This window comes from Scardinius erythrophthalmus, assembly GCF_964197995.2.
Source record: "Scardinius erythrophthalmus genome assembly, chromosome: 24".
Lineage (NCBI taxonomy): Eukaryota > Metazoa > Chordata > Actinopteri > Cypriniformes > Leuciscidae > Scardinius > Scardinius erythrophthalmus.
Window position 1 is genome coordinate 16015178 of NC_138244.1, and position 20367 is coordinate 16035544.

General features: G+C 38.1%; 1 protein-coding gene across 2 annotated transcripts in view; it reads left to right on the forward strand.

The window, feature by feature from the left end:
• Positions 1-20367, forward strand: part of tafa5b (TAFA chemokine like family member 5b) — a 110229-nt gene that overhangs the window by 7855 nt on the left and 82007 nt on the right. Inside the window, exons 3-4 of one of the 2 annotated variants that reach the window (XM_081356438.1) lie at positions 2872-2914; positions 3005-3082. The gene's annotated coding sequence lies outside the window, so the exon portion shown is untranslated. The remainder of the gene's footprint in view (positions 1-2871; positions 2915-3004; positions 3083-20367) is intronic. The other variant, XM_081356437.1, reaches the window with a different exon arrangement.

The following is a 20367-nucleotide window of genomic DNA, read 5'->3' on the forward strand; positions in this document are numbered from 1 at the left end:
AAACCTCCAAACCCACGCGTCCAACGATCACCCCCCACACTGTTTTATGAATGAAGGTTGTTACTTATTGGCCACGAGGACTCATATTGTCCCGCCCCCGCTGAGCAGTCTCTACGATTCTATTGGTCGACACGAACGCCAGTCACATTCATTCAGTTGCGCTGTCACACCAATGAGTCATACCCAGAGAAAAAAAAGACTGTCATCCTTATTTGCTGCATTTTTCTTCGTCAGGCACATGTATGACTCGATTTTTCCACTTTCTTGGTCCACTTAGAGGCTTTTGCATCTGAACTCTTCACATCTATCTATCTATCTATCTATCTATCTATCTATCTATCTATCTATCTATCTATCTATCTATCTATCTATCTATCTACCTACCTACCTACCTACCTACCTATCTATCTATCTATCTATCTATCTATCTATCTATCTATCTATCTATCTATCTATCTATCTATCTATCTATCTATCTATCTATCTATCTATCTATCTATCTATCTATCTATCTATCTATCTATCTATCTATCTATCTATCTATCCTACATGTCTACGGCTGGCTGTGCGTGGTGATGATGACCAGCAAAATAAGTTGTAATGCATTTCCCACCAGTTCTTTGTAGTAACAAGCAGCTTACGCTCTTGGATAGGAATATACGTGTTATTTTACACCGTAAATAGCGTACAACCTAAGTTAAGATGATTTGTACAGTGTTATTTGGGGAAACTCTGCTTATTTTATAATGTAGACACGCTTATTATTCATAATTCTCACGGTGAACATCCTCGCGCGTGAAACTACAATTACCACACAGCAGTGCTGCACCAAAACATCGCGAGAACTCTGGGCGCGAGTAACGCGGAAGAGAGGATGGTTATGTAAACACATAGGCACGTAGTAGGTATGCAGCTGAGCAACCTGTGAAAATATAATTTAAACTGTTGTGAAACACATTTTTTAATCGACTGCAGGAATGAAAGCGATACGCGAGTGTTGTACGCGGTGAAACTCGCGTTTGGCTCTTTGCTCGTGTCTAGCTTGTCAGGTTGACATTCAGTCAGACTAACACACAGACTGGACCACTCCAACACATTCATCCATGTCTGCTGTCGCCATTCGGTTCAATCACGACCCGAAACTTAACCTAAAATATAAGCCCACCGATTCGTGCACAATATAAGTAACGCATGAAACATGTAAACCACATAGTGTTTAGTAGAAAAAAGCATTGGCATCGTGGAGAAAAACATTTTAATGTCAGTATTTTGTATTGTATGATGCCCTGGCTGTGGAAACCCCTCTCTCTGTGTATTGCCCTCACGCTACTTTTTGCCTTTTTATATTTGAAAGGCTCATACACGAAAGTTTTCAATATGTCAGTTTTGCAGATTTTTCCCACACTTATATAAAAATAAGCAAACAGACTCTAAAATATCGTCAAACATTTTATTTCTACTGACATGGGACAGAGAATACAGACTGATTACAAAATACATGATTCATCACAACTTCGTCACGTCAACAACAAACTTCCAGCTTTTTGATTTTGCAATATTCAGTCACTTTAATTACACCATACACTACCTACACCATACGTACAGCTTACTTCGTGTAATAAAAAGCTAAACAATTAGTCAAATAGTTCATTCAGCATATGTTATCTTAAGTGCACTATATAGAAATTATATACAAAAACATAGGAGTGCAAAACTAGCAAGCACATGTAACTCATTTCACACAATACAACTTCATACACGTAGGGTTGCATGATACACAAAAACAGCAAAGCAGAAAAAATAGTATAAAAATATATGAAATATATTATATAAAATATATTAAATAAAAATATAAGACACGTAAAGCACAAATAATCGGATACATATACCACTGTTATTTTTTGTTTTTATTATACTACAATGGATATAATATAAGTCTTTGATAAATTTACTTTAAATACTTTAATATAATTTGCTTATACAAACCTTAAAACACAATTATCGACATTACTTCACACACACATACACACACACACACACACACACACACGTTTCCTCTCAGTCTTTCACGTAACACATTATATATTCATGCTTTCCGTCCTCGGCACTCACAGATCTACCACAGACATCTTAAGATGAACTCGACGCCTATAATCTTTATTTTTTAAAATTCAAACATATTTGCTTCTACCTTTTTCTGCTCTACCCAGGCCCTCTGACCCTTTGACAATTCAAACAAATAATTTTTCATATTAATTGTGCTCAAAATGCTCCATAAACACTAGTTATGAAACATTATTACATATATATACGATATAATAAACTAATCTAGGGAAATAACGTATAAAAACAGCGTGATGGTCATAAGCTCACTTGGGCCCTGTGAGTGATACGTCAGCAGCAGCAGCGCGTTTCAGCACCACGTGCAGTGGACAGCTCCAACTCCCCATTCAACTGTCTGCATCTTCAACAATTTGAACAAACTATAGGATCCCAGAAATATGCAACCCTCGCAATTATAAAGCACCACAAGCTAAAAAAAACATCCGTGTGCTGCGCCTGTAATTTTCATACTCTTCTACAGACGCGGACGTTTAATGCGCTCACGTTCTTATTACCAGAGTCACAACAAATCCATTCAAGCTACATATAGACTATTATTTAATTAGCACAAATAAGATTAAATCCGACTGTTTCCCTCCCCCTCTTTGCGTATTAATACAACACAAGCGCTCTCGTACGTTTCGTCTATAGTTTTCCTCACTTTAATGAAGAGTTCCAACAAATGCATCTATATATGAATTTATGTGCGAGTATACTTTTTTTAGTAGCTCAAACACTTTATTCATAATCATTTTCATATCCCCTTAGGTCTCACGCAGCTCACACGTGACAGGCGTCTGGATGTGACAACGTAAGCAAAGTCCAGCTCATTTATTAAAACCCAGATAGTTTACAGACAAATATTGCAAATACCTGACGGTGTTATTGTGTTCCTAAACAGAAATGAACTTGCTGAATATCCATTAACAGGTGTAAAGCAGTCGTTGGTTTGAAGTTGATCTTCTGGGCAGGATACAAGGTAAAGTTTTCCCAGATTTTCTTATCCTATGGGGGGGGGGGGGGGAATAAAATACGTTTTAGTATTTTTAAAAAGATCACATCTTCTGAATCATGCATCATTTATGTATCACCAAAAAAAAAATAAAAGACTGATGGCATTAAATAAAACTAAAATATATATTTAAAACATATATTTCAGGTTTTTGTCACCACTTCTGCTCATTCAAAAAATATAGTATTTAATCTATCAGTTTATAAGGTGAAAATCATATTAATCTCTTCTATAACATTTATTTATAGAGAAGTTCATATACTGTAAGCTTGACGCAGGCCACATTATGTGGTTAAAGAAATACAGACACTGATGAAATGCCACATACCTTTTTATTTTTCCCTCTCACATGTGAAAGTTCTGGATCAGACGATTAACCGTATGACCTCATCACGATTTTATCACGGCTGAGGCCTTTAGACGGGTTTCGAAAGACAAAGCATGCAAAAACAGATAAAGAGTTATGATTTCAAATAGCAACAGGGATTTTAGAACATTTACAGTAATATAAATATTTGCGTAAGTTGTGTTCTTTAACAATGCATATTTTTCACACAAATAGTCGAGAAGCATGACATATGCTGTGCACACACACACACACACACACACACACACACACACACACGTCACATGCACATCCACATGTATCATGTCCACTTCCATCCTTGTGCATCATTTTATTCGATTTCAAAACAACATTTTCATATTGAGCACAACTAGATACCAATTATATAAAACAGACAACATCCTGTATTCCTCATTAGTCCTGCTTTCTTAAACATCTACAATTAACTGCTGTAAACTATTAAAGTTTGAGCATATCTGTATTTAAGATTAAAATGATATAGTGTCATTTTATCATTTTGTATTATAGAAAAAGCTGTAATTTACTTGTAAAGCAAGTTGCTTTGCTTCCTAAACACACAACAAACCCTTAAATATAAGATGCGCATTAAATATATTTACAAAACTGTACATTTAGACTTATAACGCATTTAAAAGAAAATATAATCAATCAAAATGTAGCTAAATTATCTTTAACAATGCATTCTGATGTGTTGTATTATATAACTGCATGTCTTTGGCTCGTCTGCCCTGCCGTCTCTTTCTCAAAGCTCACGCATACGTTTCACAACCTCTCGGCCATGTGCTCACAAACACACACACACACATACAGCCCTTTACATGTGAACGCAAGTACTTACACACACACTGCACTTACACGCTTATATATGCTTGCATTCACACAAGCGGTTTTAGGGCCTCTAAACAATCACATAAAGCCTTACAACATGAACACACACACATCCCTGTATGCTCTTACAGTACGTAAATACACAAACATAATCACAATATCAGTACAACTGACAAAAACACACACGTCCCTTTAGACACACACTCACTCATATGTACGTTCATATTCACACAAAACATTTTGCACACACACACACAAACAGATAATGATACAAAGCTTTCTGATATACACTTACATTTTGTTCATAAGCAAATGTCACACACATACTGTCTGTAATAACAGCAAAAATTAGCATGCTTTATATTCACTTACAAACACACACACACACACACACACACACACACACACACACACACACACGCCTATTCATAAATATCTATGCATGTATTTTTACGTACGTACAAGCTTTTGCAAACACACATGCACCTTCAAATAATACAAAGCTTTTTGACACACACTAACACATACACATTCCTGTACATTCATATTGATGTGTACACACTCACACACACTTGCTTCATCCGTCGTATTCTCAAACATTTGTTATATATATATATATATATAACAATATATATATATATATATTGTTTTACAATGCACCACTTTACAATGGTATGAACATTTCACACACACCACAAGTTATACACACACACATGCATACTTTTATACACAAGATTTTTTACACACAGACTAACACATACACACATTTCTCATGCATTTTTGCTGATACACTGTCTATACTGACAAAAACACACACATCTACCTCTATATTCTCTAACAAACGTACATATATATTCACAAGACGTTTTACACACACACACATCCACAATAAAATGCTATTAGAAATAATTCTGACCCACACTAACACACACACACATTCCCAGAGCATTTTGTGTGGGTAAGCAAACATATGACACAAGCAACACATCTCACAGTTATATATGGCACTGCTGGATACACACACAGATTTGGCCTGAACAATGAAAATTTGCTCACGACAGTCATAAAAGCAACGTCACTAAAGTTAAATGTGTTTCCTGAGACCCCCATGCTGAACACACACAGACTAGTTAAGAACTGACTAGGTACAATATATAGTACAAGTTACTAATATCACATATATACATATGTGTGTGTGTATGTTTGTCTGTGTGTGTAAAATTGGAAATAGAAATGTATATAAAATGGTCTGAGGTTACGTGCTTGTACGTCTAATGTTATTACACATCAGTCGCATGGCTCTACATTTCATACAAACAAAAAACACACGCAAAAAGTCCAAAAACAGGGAACATAACTATTTTAACCCTCTAAAAAGTTGTGTGATGGCTTACAATGTTAAGATGAAACTGAGTGACAGTGTTGATTAGTTCACCAACTTTCCATATGATTAGTATGAAACTAGTTTAACTACGCCATTTATCTTATTTTTAATAGAAGTTTTTGCATTACTAAAGATAAACAGTTCAATACCAGATAAAACACATACTAAGCTTTTAATGTAAGTTATCTGTAGTCCCTACATTCAGAATTAGTTTTTATTGCATTCACTTTAACAAAGAAATGTGTTTATTTTAACTCATTTGTTCAGGCAACATATATGTCTATGTTTTTTTGCATCCATTCTGCACTGCTGGTTTTAAGAGTTTGATAAAACTGATTTATACTTTTCAAATGTTCTTTAAAAAAGACTAGCTGTAACTTTATTTAAACAGTATTCATTTTGGTCAGCAAGACTGCAATAATATAATAAGCGCCTTTACTTTCCTCACGTCACTATCAGAGCTGACCTGTTACATCTCTATTGCTTTTTTTAACATTATATACATGATTAGCAACCACTTAAACACCTTATTTTGTTCTTTAAATACATGTAATAGGGATCATTCCTCTTTTTATAAGATATTCCAATCGGAGCAGACCACACAGACACAACTGATAGTGAGCATTGAAGGTTTTGCTCACTTGATTTTTTACATAGAGAGAGTTATTTACATTTCTAAATGTGATTTTCAGACATCACACACTCAAAAAGCTGAATTTTTCTTATTCTTGCTAAGGTGTGAATGGATGTCAGAAAGAGTGTTTTTGTCATTATAACTATTATAACTAAGTGCGGGACACTCCCATGCTTCCCTAGGTGTGTTTGGTGTCGGGTGATACCTCGTTTATTGGTCAACTCCCTCTTTTTCCTCCGTCAACTTCCATTTCTGTCAGCCGTCCTTGTCCGTTCAGCTTCACGGCTCGCTTTTGCACAGATGTCTGGTCATCAGCAGTTTTTCTACAAATAAAAGACACAATTACCAAAGAAACCCTATAAAACATCCAGACAAACAAACACACACAGCATCTGCATTCTTTATCTGTGCTAAAATAGTTGATTCAATTAAGTTAAATACTTAATTATTCATATTTTTGTATTGTTTTATTTTATTTTATAGCATTATATTTTTTCTGTCGTTTTTTAGACTGCTCTGTGAGTAAATGAATATGTTCTAACAGTTTCTTCCACATTACAAATAACAATCTTTACTTATTTCATCAAATGAATTCTTACACACTTATTTCAACATACTTTATATGATCTCTTTATAAATCTATATGATCAGCAATTAGATATCTTTAAAAAAAAAACATTTTTTGGTTCCATTTAGTGCTATTTTCTAAGGTAACTGAAAATTTCAGATTCAATTTTAACCACATTTAAAATAACACCTTGTTTAAAAACATAGTAGCTGAATTTAACTGAGAAATGAGATGCATATCATTTTTATATAAATAATTGAATGTGTGTATTGCGGGTATTTCTGCGGCAGTGAGGTCGTGACATGTTCTCATGACGGGACCACCCTCTTAGGTACAAGCGGACACTCCCCTTCCCTAAAAATTCCATCCGGAACTGACTCATCCCTCACACCTTCCCTGACTCATCCATGTATGGAGAGAGGGAATGTGAGAAAAGAGGGAAAGAATGAACAGGGGAGCACATATGCATATATTCCGCCCTTCATTTGATAAATGTTATTTGTTGTTACGATAGGCTAATTAGCCTGATTAGAACGACAGTTTAGCTCATATGTCATTTTGCAAACAATTTAGGAAAGTCACAGGATTCTTGAGATGGTAAAAAGGCTTTAGGTGTTATTTAGGATCACCATAGCATGATGAAATGTTTGAGAGGAGATTAAATAACATGACTTGGACACAACATGTGAAAGACCGGGGGGAAAAAGAGGGTAAAACAGTGAACAACATGAAAAAACTCTTTCTGTTTCTCTTGTTTGTCATGCTTTTTAATTCTTTTTTAGCCTGATTTAGATTGTGGTTATTAATAGTTAAACATTAATATGTGAGTGTTAAAAAGAAATGAAAAACTCTATCTTTAAATAGTATTAATTAGAGAAGGAAAAGCAATTACACATCATTTGTTTAGGAAAAAACAAACACTAGTTTAAACTCACTATAAATCTAAAACTGAACAATAGGGACTTTTACTGAGACGTGCATCTTTAATAAGATAAAACTGACTGGGTGAGAATACCGGGTGACGTATTTTGCTCACCCATTTAATCAATCAATAAACGTATAGCTAATTTATAGAAAAAAACTAATGTTTTTAATAAATTGTGTAGGTTTGAATTCATTTTTGAAAGGGAGAGACGTATAGCCGTGAGTGGGAAAAAAAGTACCTAGGTGAAGATCTGAAAGTATCTCAAATCTCAGACTACAGGTATGAAAAAACAATATATATATATACAGTATATATATGATATTATGACAAAACTATTTGTTATATTTATTTTTAAAGAGGTTAAGTCTTCAAATTAAACAAATTGCTAAATGAAAATATCCCATTGTAGCCAGTGTCGAGTCACTATCCTCACTTAAATTATAATATAATGTCAGTAGAATATGACTCAAATACACAGAAAAGAAACAAAATAGTATTTGTGATATTACAGTAAAGTATCTGTATTAAAACTCTTTGTCTCTCATTGTTTGTCAGCATCTCAAACGTTATGTTGTGAAATTTCTTCTGGGAGGTTTTTAAAAGTTAATAACAGTGTTTAAAGACCAAAACAGACAATATGTGACCCTGGACCACAAAACCAGTCACAAGGGTCAATTTTAAGATGTATGGTTTGTTAGGATATGACAATATTTGGCTGAGATACAACTATTAGAAAATCTGGAATCTGAGGGTGAAAAAAAATCGAAACATTGATAAAATCACATTTAAAGTTGTCCAGTAATGTTCACGATTTTGCTGCAGTCACTCACAAAAAGAAATGTTTTATATATTTACGGTAGGACATTTACAAAATATCTTCATGGAACATGATCTTTACTTATTATCCTAATGATTTTTGGCATAAAAGAAAAATCTATCATTTTGACCCATATAATGTATTGTTAGCTATTCCCACAAATATACCTGTGCTACTTGTGACTGGTTTTGTGATCCAGGGTCACATATCATGTCACTAATTCCTTAAAAAAAAAAGACAGAGAAAAAAAAGTTTGGTACCTTTGTACCGTCCAGCCTGTGTTAATACTCTCCCTTACTCTGTAGGTGATAAATATTTTTATGATACACACAAATATAAAACAATGAACCAAAATCATCCTGGACTTACTGTAAACTAAACTGCAATCAGCACTTAGCAGCGCCGTCAAAATACCGTTAGATGTCACACGCTAAAATCTCTCAAACTAAAACTGTTGACGAGCCAATCCAAATATCAGATTTTCCACATACTAGCTTCATTTTTTATATTTTGCAGCTCAGCATATCTCATATAACGTCAGTGGTCATTTCACTTAAGACTTGCAATACAAGTCAATAAAAGTAAAGGCATGAAGTGGAAGCTATAGTGCAGACACAGAAATAATAGAATATTTTCATGTCCTTTTGTTTTTCTTAAAAAAAGACTAACTACCTTTTAAAAAATATCTACATACAGATATGAAATCAGTGTGTGTGTGTGTGTGTGTGTGTGTGTGTGTGTGTGTGTGTGTGTGTGAGAGAGAGAGAGAGACCCTGTGCCTATGCACATATCAAGTATATACCTGTGAAAATATGTTTGTATTCTTCCTAATTGTTATAGCAATAAATATTGAATGTGTATTTAACATAAATAGCCTACAACATACAAACCCGAGTAGTGATCCAATCCACTATAGTAAAAAACATCATGCCATATTTACCATCTGCAAAACCAATACCAAAAGTATTAATATGCTTTTCTATCAAAACTTATACTTATATATTACCAGAAAGACATGAAAATGTCATCCTAACACACAGTGGGCGCCACACCCACCTTAGTGACTTTCGGGTGGCTTCATTGTAAACTACAACCGGAGCACTTAAGGCCTGAAACCGTCGAATCCAACAGTTTCATAGGCGTAATAATAACAAAGAAAAAACCCTTCAACAGTTGAAACCTTGTAAAATTGACAAACTCAATCCCTGCTGCAGCTTCAAACGGTTACAGACAAACAAGGACAAAAGCAGAGGCCACTCAAGCGGAAAGAATGAACTTACGAAGGCGGTGACGTCACGATCAACACCGTTTGGGAACGTTCTGTGACTCGAACCGTTCGTTTCACCTTCTGTACTTGACATGATGGATCCCTCAAGTTTTGTCCTGCCCTGTGCACAAACACAAGAACACAAAGTTGTACATAAATACCAGTGGGATCGTTTGAAAAGCGCGGTTTGGACATGAACGATACAACACAAGTTAAAAGAGTAGATAATGGGGCGAAAATAAAGCTTGGGGAAGCCATTCGCATACATCGTGCCATTCATTCAACAAAAAACACGTTTGGTGCACTTTTCAAGTAAGTTTAGAGATTCACTCAATGTAGAGTCTAAAAGTTTCGTCAAATGAATTAGACGGTACAAAAACCCTATAGGCCATTAAACATTGTGAGAAAACTCTTAAGAATAACTGACGGCATTATGTGTTAGTTAAGGAAAGTTCACTGCACTTTTTGACCACTTGGAATTCAGTTACTGTGCATAAAACTTGTGATATCGAGTTGAAATTGCAGAAATTATTGATATTGATAGAAAAAGATACTTTTTTTCATAAAGAGAAAACCTTCTGCTCGGCCTCTAAAAGCTTCCCCCTGACGCTGTTTATACACCTTTGTAATGTTTCTAACCCTATTTAATTATGAATTCCTGCAGTCAAACATGTCATAATGATATCAAATTATAAGGCCACAAATATCCGCGTTTCTTTCCATCCGAAAACCTGTAAACCCCCTTCAGTCTTCGCTGCTCACCTGGCCTCGTTCGCATGAGCATCAAATGAATCATTTGGATAAAAAAACATGCAAAACTTGCATGATTGCATGTTACATTTTAGCTATCAGCAATAGGGTTTTAAAATAAGGACTGTTTTTAAACTTTAACCGCTATGTTCTTTAAGTATGGACAACTTTTTTCAAGACTAATTAAATAATTAGGCTACGTATTATGTTAAACTCCATGAAGTTAAAGTTTATTAACCAATTTCAGGAGAACCTCGTCTTGACGTCATGTTTTATTGCTCTATTTATAATCGAAGCAATGCATCTCTGTTATATGCAATAATGTGTGAGATGGAGTTACTGTCTGTCTGACCTGAGGAAATTTGGGGTTGTCGTCACTAAGGGACTTAGGAGCCCTTTCCAAAATGCTGTAGCACATAATGGGGGCATTTTTATTTGCTCTTCCTCTAGCATATATAGGACAGGGGACAGGTGAATGTCACCGAAAACGGGAAATGACTTATGAGGCACTTGGGGGACCTGACTTCAAGATTGTATAGTGACACGGATCGCGTCACTTCTCAGCTGTTGAGAATTTCTCAATGGACTGTGTGTGCATGGCATAAAAACTTTATCACCCAGTGTGTCTACATGTTATATCCTGAGTGTGCGTAGGTGTGTCATATTTCATCGAGATGTCATATTTCCAAAATACTGTGTGTGTGTGTGTGTGTGTGTGTGTGTGTGTGTGTGTGTGTGTGTGTGTGTGTGTGTGTGTGTGTGTGTGTGTGTGTGTGTGTGTGTGTGTGTGTGCGTGTGTGTGTGTAAGAAAGGGAGAAAAGAAATAAAAGAAAAGAAAGCAAGGAGGTTGGGTGAAACCTTGTTGTCTTTGGGCACCTACGGTGACGTGTTCTCTTACACACACACACACACACAAACACACACTCACATACACCATTACACTCTGTCAATGGGCTGATATTTTAATTTTAAATCTGTGTAGAACTATAACTGCGTCCGACAGCTTACATGTTATTGCGAACAGGGTGGGGTCATTTCAACATTGTTTGGCTTCTAAGTGAATAGCACACTAACGAGATGGCCCCCTATCTCTCTCTCCCTCTCTCTCTCTCTCTCTCTCTCTCCCCCGAATGGACCACTGTGTTTTCCCACGTGCAAACTGGGAGGCTCGTTGGTGGAACTGTGGTTTTGTTTGGGTGACTTTTTTTTTTTAATCGTATTATCGAGAGCAAATATTCTGGCAATGGAGACGCCAGATAACTCTCGACAGGGAGGGATCTTAGACTTTGGGGACGTAAGTGGGAGAGAAGTTCGGCTTTACATTTGAGCCGCAATACAGTGATGACATAAAAAAAAAAAAAGAAAAAAAAAAGAACAAAGTATTTGTAGAAAATAATTACAATAATAATAATAATAATAATAATAATAATAATGCAAGCATTTAATCCACGCAGCGTATGGAGCATCAATCGGTGAATGCGCCTTCCGCAAATGCTTTTTGGGGTAAGGGCTTCCCAGCTAGATACTTATGAACAGCAAGCCCAGACCGCAAAAAGATTCGCGAAAGACAAATCGCAGTCTGAAGTCCGTGACATCAAACAGTGACATCCAGGTGGCTTGTGCATGGCTCTGGTTTCCCAATCCTATTGTGTCCAGACATCGGGAAAAGCGAGACAGCGAAGCCCTTTTCCGTGGCTGAACTGTATCCAACTCATTCACATTCTACGAGCATGGGAAGCTTTGAGAGCAGCCAGCATCCAAATGCCTGTATTCTGCGTGCGAGCGCTGTCCGCGGTGCTGAATTCACTCCTTCCCAGTACTTTATTCTCGCTGGCTTTTCTCGTCGCTCGTGCCTAAACCGACGTGCGCTGCTATAATTACATCTAAACCAAAACACACATATGACACAGCGACCATTGAACTCATTTCTATTTGCTTCGCCGTTTTGTTGCTACTATGAAATATATCCTCTGGTTCGTGATGCCGTTTAGTGGAGAGCTGAGCAGATGAAGCGCTCTTGGTGAGGAGAGAGCAGTCTGTAATCTGCTTGCAATAAATAGAGAGCAGCGAGAGATCTTATTGGCGCAAACAAAAAATCGTCATCCACCAATCGGTTTCTTGCTTATATAGGGACCCCCCTTTTTGAAAAAAAAAAAGAGAAAGGAAGAAAGAAAGGGGAAACCAAATTGTATCCTCGTTGGCGCAAGTGACCAGAAATATTCCGTGTAAGACAATAACATTTAATGTTTTCTGATTTTAAGACGAATTCGTTCGCCATGTCATGTTTCAAAATGTCTCTCTCTCTCGCACACACACCACGTCGTGCAATCACGTCTGCAAGTGCATCGTCGTGTGTTCATTCAAAACAGAGATATACACATTAAGGTCATTTTCAAAACGAAGGCGTCCAAACATTTTGGAGGCATCGGTTTTTTTTTTTTTTTTTTAACGTGCATGTAAAACAAAACAAGTCGCCAGCACGACGACAACAACAACACGACAGGCTTCTAAGAGCAATTTCATTTCATGACCACAGAGAGTTCACTGGCTGATACCACTTAGTGAGGACACGGGGGTCTCTAAACTATCAGCAGAACATAAAAAATTCTATACATTACAGTTGCATCATATCTGACATCGCCTGCAGGCACAGCAAACAAAACAATGGTGCGTTATACTAAGCTATATTGGCACCACAAGAACTTTACACAAATGTTCCACAACTTACAACACAACAACATTCAACAGCAGTCAATTCCTCACCACTTAAGTGAAAAACATTAATAATGGCACAAAAACACCACACAAGGGGGGGTTCTCAGTGATCCCTCACATATTTTGGCCGTTCACTAATTCCAGCTGTGGAATGTGACTTCATTTCACTTACCCGTGAAGTTCCACATCCACGCGATCATTTGTCAAAATTTCACAAGAGCGTCTCTTCTTGGAACTATGCAAGAAACAATATGAAGTGAGAGGGTCACGATCTATATCTGGCAACCCCCCCCCCCCCCCCCCACACACACACACATACATACACACACACACACACACACACACACACACACACACACACACACATATCCCTCCCCTCCCCAGACTAAATTCATCCCGAACCAAGACTCCCCCTCCCTTCCTCTTAATCACTGATATTCTTCTTGCGCCTTCGTGGTGCAAGGGGAGGTTGAAGTGGCTAGGCAAAAGAGATATGGCTTGAGATGTAACAGGTGTAATAATAATAATAATGATAATTAAAAAAAAAAAAAATCAAGCCCAAATGCCACCATTATGAGGATTTTATTTAGTGGTCGCATCATTTGCGGACGTCTCCAGTCAGTCACGATTCTCCACCTTCTGTCTGCACCGCACAGCGACTGCATCTCCTGACGCAGCCAACGCGCACATATTACTCACTATAGCAGTCACGACTCGGATAAATCCGTGTTTCCACTAAAATTACAACGCCAGCATTGACTTAAGAAGATCTTGTTATGTCTGGGATAGGTGTAGAGAGCCACAGTGTCTTTGAAAAGGTCAAGGTAATGAGTTTTTTTTTCCTGCAAAAAATCCGCGGTCATTCCTGGACTCACTACGACTTTAAGCATTTAAGCGAACTCGCATGTAGGGAATATAACCCCTGAACAGTTTAAACCGTGTGCACGCTGGAGGGTTGAAATTAGACACTTATTAAGAGGTGCTTTGATTAAAACAACACTAACGTCACATTTTTTTTTTTTTTTTTTTTTTTTGCGCAACTGCACAAATGGTGTTGAATGCAACGCGAACGCGTTAGTTTGGGCACAAGATCAGTAGTATAGTCCACAGCAATAGAAAACAGTCGATTGCAGTACTGTATAATGAAAATGACGTGGGCGGAAGAGTAATCCATGTGAATCCGCCTATAGCTACACACAGTCTCGAGCAGATCTGGTGGCCAAGTGTTCAAACAACGCACGCGGGAACATTTGCGCGCACACACACACAAAAAAGTCCTAAAACTTAAGTCGCATTTTGAGAACGTCTGCCTAGTGGCATCCCTTTCACGGGTGGTGGCCAAAACAAGGGCTGACCATTTAGGGCGATTTTGGATGCACGGAACCCCTTGACGCCACACCAGGGTTTCCCTCGTCGGCTGTTGCTGGTGTTTTTCCTTTTGGCGCGGCGTCTTCCACCTATATTTATTAGCCTATTTTCCTCTTCACATATTTTGAGAGATATGTCCCCTCACTCTTCTAGTGTTGTCGGTCACACTTTCAGCTGTAGCGAAGAGGCAAAAATCGACTCAACAGCGCCGTCAGACAAAGGAGTTTGGATTTGCTTTTTTTGCTTCACTTATTTACCATTCGCGAGGTTCCTGCTCTGAGGAGAGAGTGGTTTATTGCATTTCTAACAAGTGGATGAAAACAACAAGGCACCTGTTTGACAAGAGCACACAGTATGCATGAAGCAAATGGTTGCACTCTGCTCGGTGGAGGGAATGGCACGTTACTGAATACATGCAACAAATCGTGCAAAAACCAAAACAAAACATGTAATCGAACCAAAAATCGCCGTGAATGTGTACTTACCAGTGCAGCGAGCCCTTGCTGAAAGCAGGGAAAACACAGACATGAGTTTAAACCTGCATACGTGAGCATGTCACACAAAAACAAGCAAGATGAAAATCAAATACTGCCCTTGATACATAGCTATCCCCAGCAACACGTCCAAGTTTTCTCAGAATCGCAGTCCTTTTTATACAAGTGATACACTCTTCCTATTTCTGGACCACGATCAAACACTGATGCTATTTTTAGCGCCCAGTAAGAAAAAAACACACTCACAAAGACATCGCTCAGGAGCGTTACGTGGAGTGCATGTAATGTACATTAATTTTGCCTCTCCAACTCCATGCGAGGGCTCCGACTCGCCTCCGATGCATCGCTGCAGTGATTTTCTGTTTTTTTTTTTTTTTTTTTTTTCAAACGAACTGCCTCAGTGCCCTTCTCTCTTATGGGCTAAATATTTCTAACGTTCGCTTGAGAGTCTCTTTCTTAGCACAAGTTGTTCCCGCTCTCCTCGTTCCTTTATGTCGCTCACCATCCTCTTTATTATACGCGTCTTACGCGGTGTGTCTCCATGCAACTTTCGCTTGGAAACTCGGGACGGATTCGCTGCTCATAAAGAAGAAAACACACGCACGCACGCACGCACTCACACAGAGACACATACGCGGGCTCACGCGCACAAACCACCATAATCAGTTGCACTGCGAGCGGAATATGTTTTGTCTTGAGAGCAGTACACAAACGATGATAATTAAAGCTTGCAGAATCTCTCTCTCTTTTTTTTTTTTAAAGGGCTGCGTCAGTTACTAGGCATTGACGTCACGTTTAGGTTTTCCCACTTCACAATCCATGGCTGCTGATTACAACCGTCCCTGATGTGCTCGCAGACAGCCTAACGCTAATGAAAATGGCTCGAAGCAAGCGAAAACGGGCTAAATAGGTGAGAGACGTAAAGTGTCCGCTTTGCAAGTGACCACAGCTCCGGTTTTCGAGAGGGAAACCACTCCTTGCAGTCGCCTGGCGTCGTGGAAAAACTCACTTGCCAATGGATTCCGTGGCAAAAACGCACCACTAGCATATATATGATGTTTAAGCATATTAGTTGTCCCATTGGATGCTTTGCACATGTACATTGTTTAGGGAGATCACTAAGAGAGACGTGTGTAAAAAGTTGGTGTTGCTATAGGGTTGCACACGAGGAGATGTGTGTCCAATATTTTCGATTTCAGCTTTAAGTCAATGCAATGTTACAAACGACCGTGCAACCCTGACAGAAAGACTATGACTCCTAAACCTGTCGAATTGCAAAGCATACCACTTAAAGTGAATGTGCAGAACACAAAGTAATTTTTACCAGTGCGGTAGAAACCATCTTGCCGCTTGGTGTCGCCAAACTCCATTCAAGAGCTGCTAAAACTAGTGGTAGTTCACTTTAAAACTGCTTTAAAAATCGCATTAAAATAGTTCTTCGCTTTTGTGGGGTTATTTATTAAAATACTAGTTTAATTAACTAAATCAAATGGCTAAAGGCACGCGAAGTCGATGGTTTTGCGACTCAGGCGTCGCTGTCCGTGGTGCTGAAACGATCGCATCAAGCTTTCTCAACAGACACGAACTTATAATAGGCTACATTTCATGCACCTCAAGGTTGTTTCTGTTATATTAAGCACATGAAAACGGCACGACCCTTACCATTTCATCGCCCTGACATGTTAGCTACAAGTGTATGAATGAATAGAAGCTCCTATTCATAAAACAGTGCGATGTCCTGATCCTACCTTCGCGACAACACGGGATGTTCCGGAGTGTCGTCGGACTCCTGCTGCTAAAATTGGAGGATCGTGAATGAGCGGGCGGTGACGAGTTGTGTGTGGGGGGAACCGAAAATAGGTAAATATTTAGATCAAGGGCATAAATATAACATTTGTCATCATGCTTCCCTTAAAATAAATCTGTACTGCAAAGAGTGACATGAGTGGCGGCTTTGATCCGACAATGAAGCTGGACGTTTGCACCCTCCGCTAAATCTAAAAATACCTCGATTTCGGCTGTGTGGGCTTGATCTCGCTCAGAGCTTCTACTCATTGAACCCACCTTGCCAAATTTGACAGGGACAGCAGTCTCGAGTCTGTGGCTCCAAGAGTGAAAATCACAAACCTGCAAAAAAGAGCAACAATTCAGGCGTTTTTAATATATATATATATATATATATATATATATATATATATATATATATATATATATATATATATATATATATATATATATATATATATATATAATTAAATCTAATATATAATTTTATATTTATAATAATTAAATATACATTCAATTTCAATTCAAAATAAATTTTAAATAAAAGACTAAAATAATGAGAAAATAAAAATCAAGATCTGTCTCAAGTCTGATCTGATTGCCAGTCAATAGCAATTTGAGCACTTTAGAAAGTGCCACCAGTGGTGGTACTAAAAGTCTTGAGTGAAATTAAACTTATAGACCAAACAAAGCATTCACCCGTGTATGCAAGATTTATTATAGAATCACCACGGTTTCTATAAGTGCATAGCACAAAATGCCAATAATTAACCCAATGTGTTGAATGATCAGAATTATGAACGTCAGGTTTTGCTTTGCTCAAATGTTTAATGTGATCTTTGACCATCAGTATCCTTGCATTTAAACGATGATCAATTGGTACGAAGGGGCCCAGAGTGTGCCAAGAAAATATCCATTACACCACCAGCAACCTGAACCTTTGATCCAAGGCAGGATGATATATGCTTTCGTGTTGTTTACACCAAATTCTGACCCTACCATCTGAATGTAGCAGACGTTTTTCTAATCCTCTATTGTCCAATTTTTGTGAGCCCGTGTGAATTGTAGCAAAGGAAACAGGTGTCACCGGTGTGTCTCGCTGTAGTCTATCTGCTTCAAGGTTCGACGTGTTGTGCTCAGAGATGCTCTTCAGAGTGGTTATTTGAGTTACTGTTGCCTTTCTATCAGCTCTAACCAGTCTGGTCATTCTCCTCTGACCTTTGGCATCAAGGCATTTTCGCCCACAGAACTGCCACTCACTGGATATTTCACTGGATACTGGATATCAAAGTCACTTAAATCACCTTTCTTCCCCATTGTGATGCTCAGTTTGAACTTCACCAGATCTTGACCATGTCTTCATGCCTAAATGCGTTGAGCTGCAGCCATGTGATTGGCTGATTAGATATTTGCGGTAGCTAGCGGTTGAACAGGTGTACCTAACAAAGTGGCCGGATGAGTGTATATGCTGGGATGAACGCATCTCATCAATCTTTATTGTTGACAGACAAGTGCTCACATAGGAAGTCTTGACCATAATCGTCCTCCAAGTCCCATTAATAACATAATCCAAAATATTTGCTTTGGCCTTTCGTCACATGTTTCTTTTTCCTTTGTTTGATGTCCCCCCCACCCCACCCATCCCTATCTCCTCGGTTTGGTTCCACTACGACCAGAGACATGGATGTTCTAGGAAACAGACACTGCTCCCGGTGGTTTCTATTGGAGAGTTGAGAGGGGAATCAGAATTGATGAGGGTTTGTTTGAATTTCAAGCTCAGATTAAGAATCTCCGCCCTTATAGCCCTTTCTCTCTGTTTATTTTTCCGTCTCTCCTGCCTAAATGATGTCAATGGAAGCCGAGCTATAGAGCTATTTATAGAATCTCACCCCCCTCCCATCAGAATCACATGGTTCAGAGCCGAGGCACAATGACTACCTCAAGAGAAGAGTCTGCATGAATAGAGACGGTGAATATTTATGAACGGGCAAGCTGTCACATTATGTCCCTCCTGCATAACATGTTAAGAATGTCATGTGCACGTTCTCACCATCTCCATAAATGTAGCCGTCATTCATTTATTCATTAATTCATGCATTATAATAGTAATCTATTAATTCATTCAAGAGTTAGTTGGGACCTGAACTTCCCAGATGCATTACAACAGCAAATGGCAGAAGAACCATCAACAAACTAACTTGTGCATCCAAAACCCCGAGGGTCCAGCCTTGTTTGCATCTCTCAGCTGCTGCTGCTGCTCGCATGATCCTTCACGTTTCATCCAGCCCCTTGTCTCCATTCACATACATAGGCCTATTACATAACAAAGCTGCGCGCAAGAGAGAAAGGTATTAAAATGCATTTACGGTCAACATAACTTAGACAGGGGATTTGTGCAGGGTGAAGCGACATTGATGAGCAACAAGCCATCAGAGCAAGCAAAAGGCACACACTGATCTATGTTTCTACGGTTATAAGTTATTGAAGACATGTCGCAGTCTATTTATAGCACTATGTGTACAGCCACACGTGTGGAAAGCACTTCTTTCGGGTTCCTATTTGACATGTTAACACTCACTGGTTGCTATATTTAGTAAGCCTGGCAGTGCTGTTACTATTCCAGGCATTGTACATGAGGGGGCGGATGGTTCTCTTTCATGAAAAAGAGGATAGCGTTCCTTGCAGTTCTTCAGCCATACTTCTGTCGCGTGTTTTTGCAGGGTGCGATAACTCGTTTCCAACTTCTGCAGAACACTGTGAACAAATGAATATGTATGGCATTTAGTTGAATGCATCATGTGTTCTAAAAAATAAAATAAAAATAAAATTAAAGGTATATGGGCATCGTTAAGAAATTAACGATTCTGGTTATGATTCCGATTCACGATCGATTTGTTTACTGTTCCGTTAACGGTCCTACTTTTGAAGCAGAAGCAGAAACAGAAAGGAGGAACTTTTAGAAAAAAAAGCGATTCTTATTGCGTTTACTCACCCCAGTGTTCTGTTGCACAATGATGAGATTATTTCAGATTTCATCAGAACAGACATAACAAACCAGAAATAAATTCTTGCAAAAGCTGCATTGACTTTTAAGAGGCGGCACAAATACAAACTAATTGGTTCTCAACATACAGTATGTTAAATAAAAAATGTAAACATATAAAACATATTTCATTCATTCTTTGGAATTACCATACAACAGAACTGTTTAATGTATATGATCAACTATGAACGACCATGCGACAAAAAAAAAAAAAAAAAAAGTCATCTAGTTTTCGAGAATCGGACTACACTGGCGAGGCTACGTGCTTTTAATTCAATTAAAAAAATAATCGGTTCATATGAGTCAT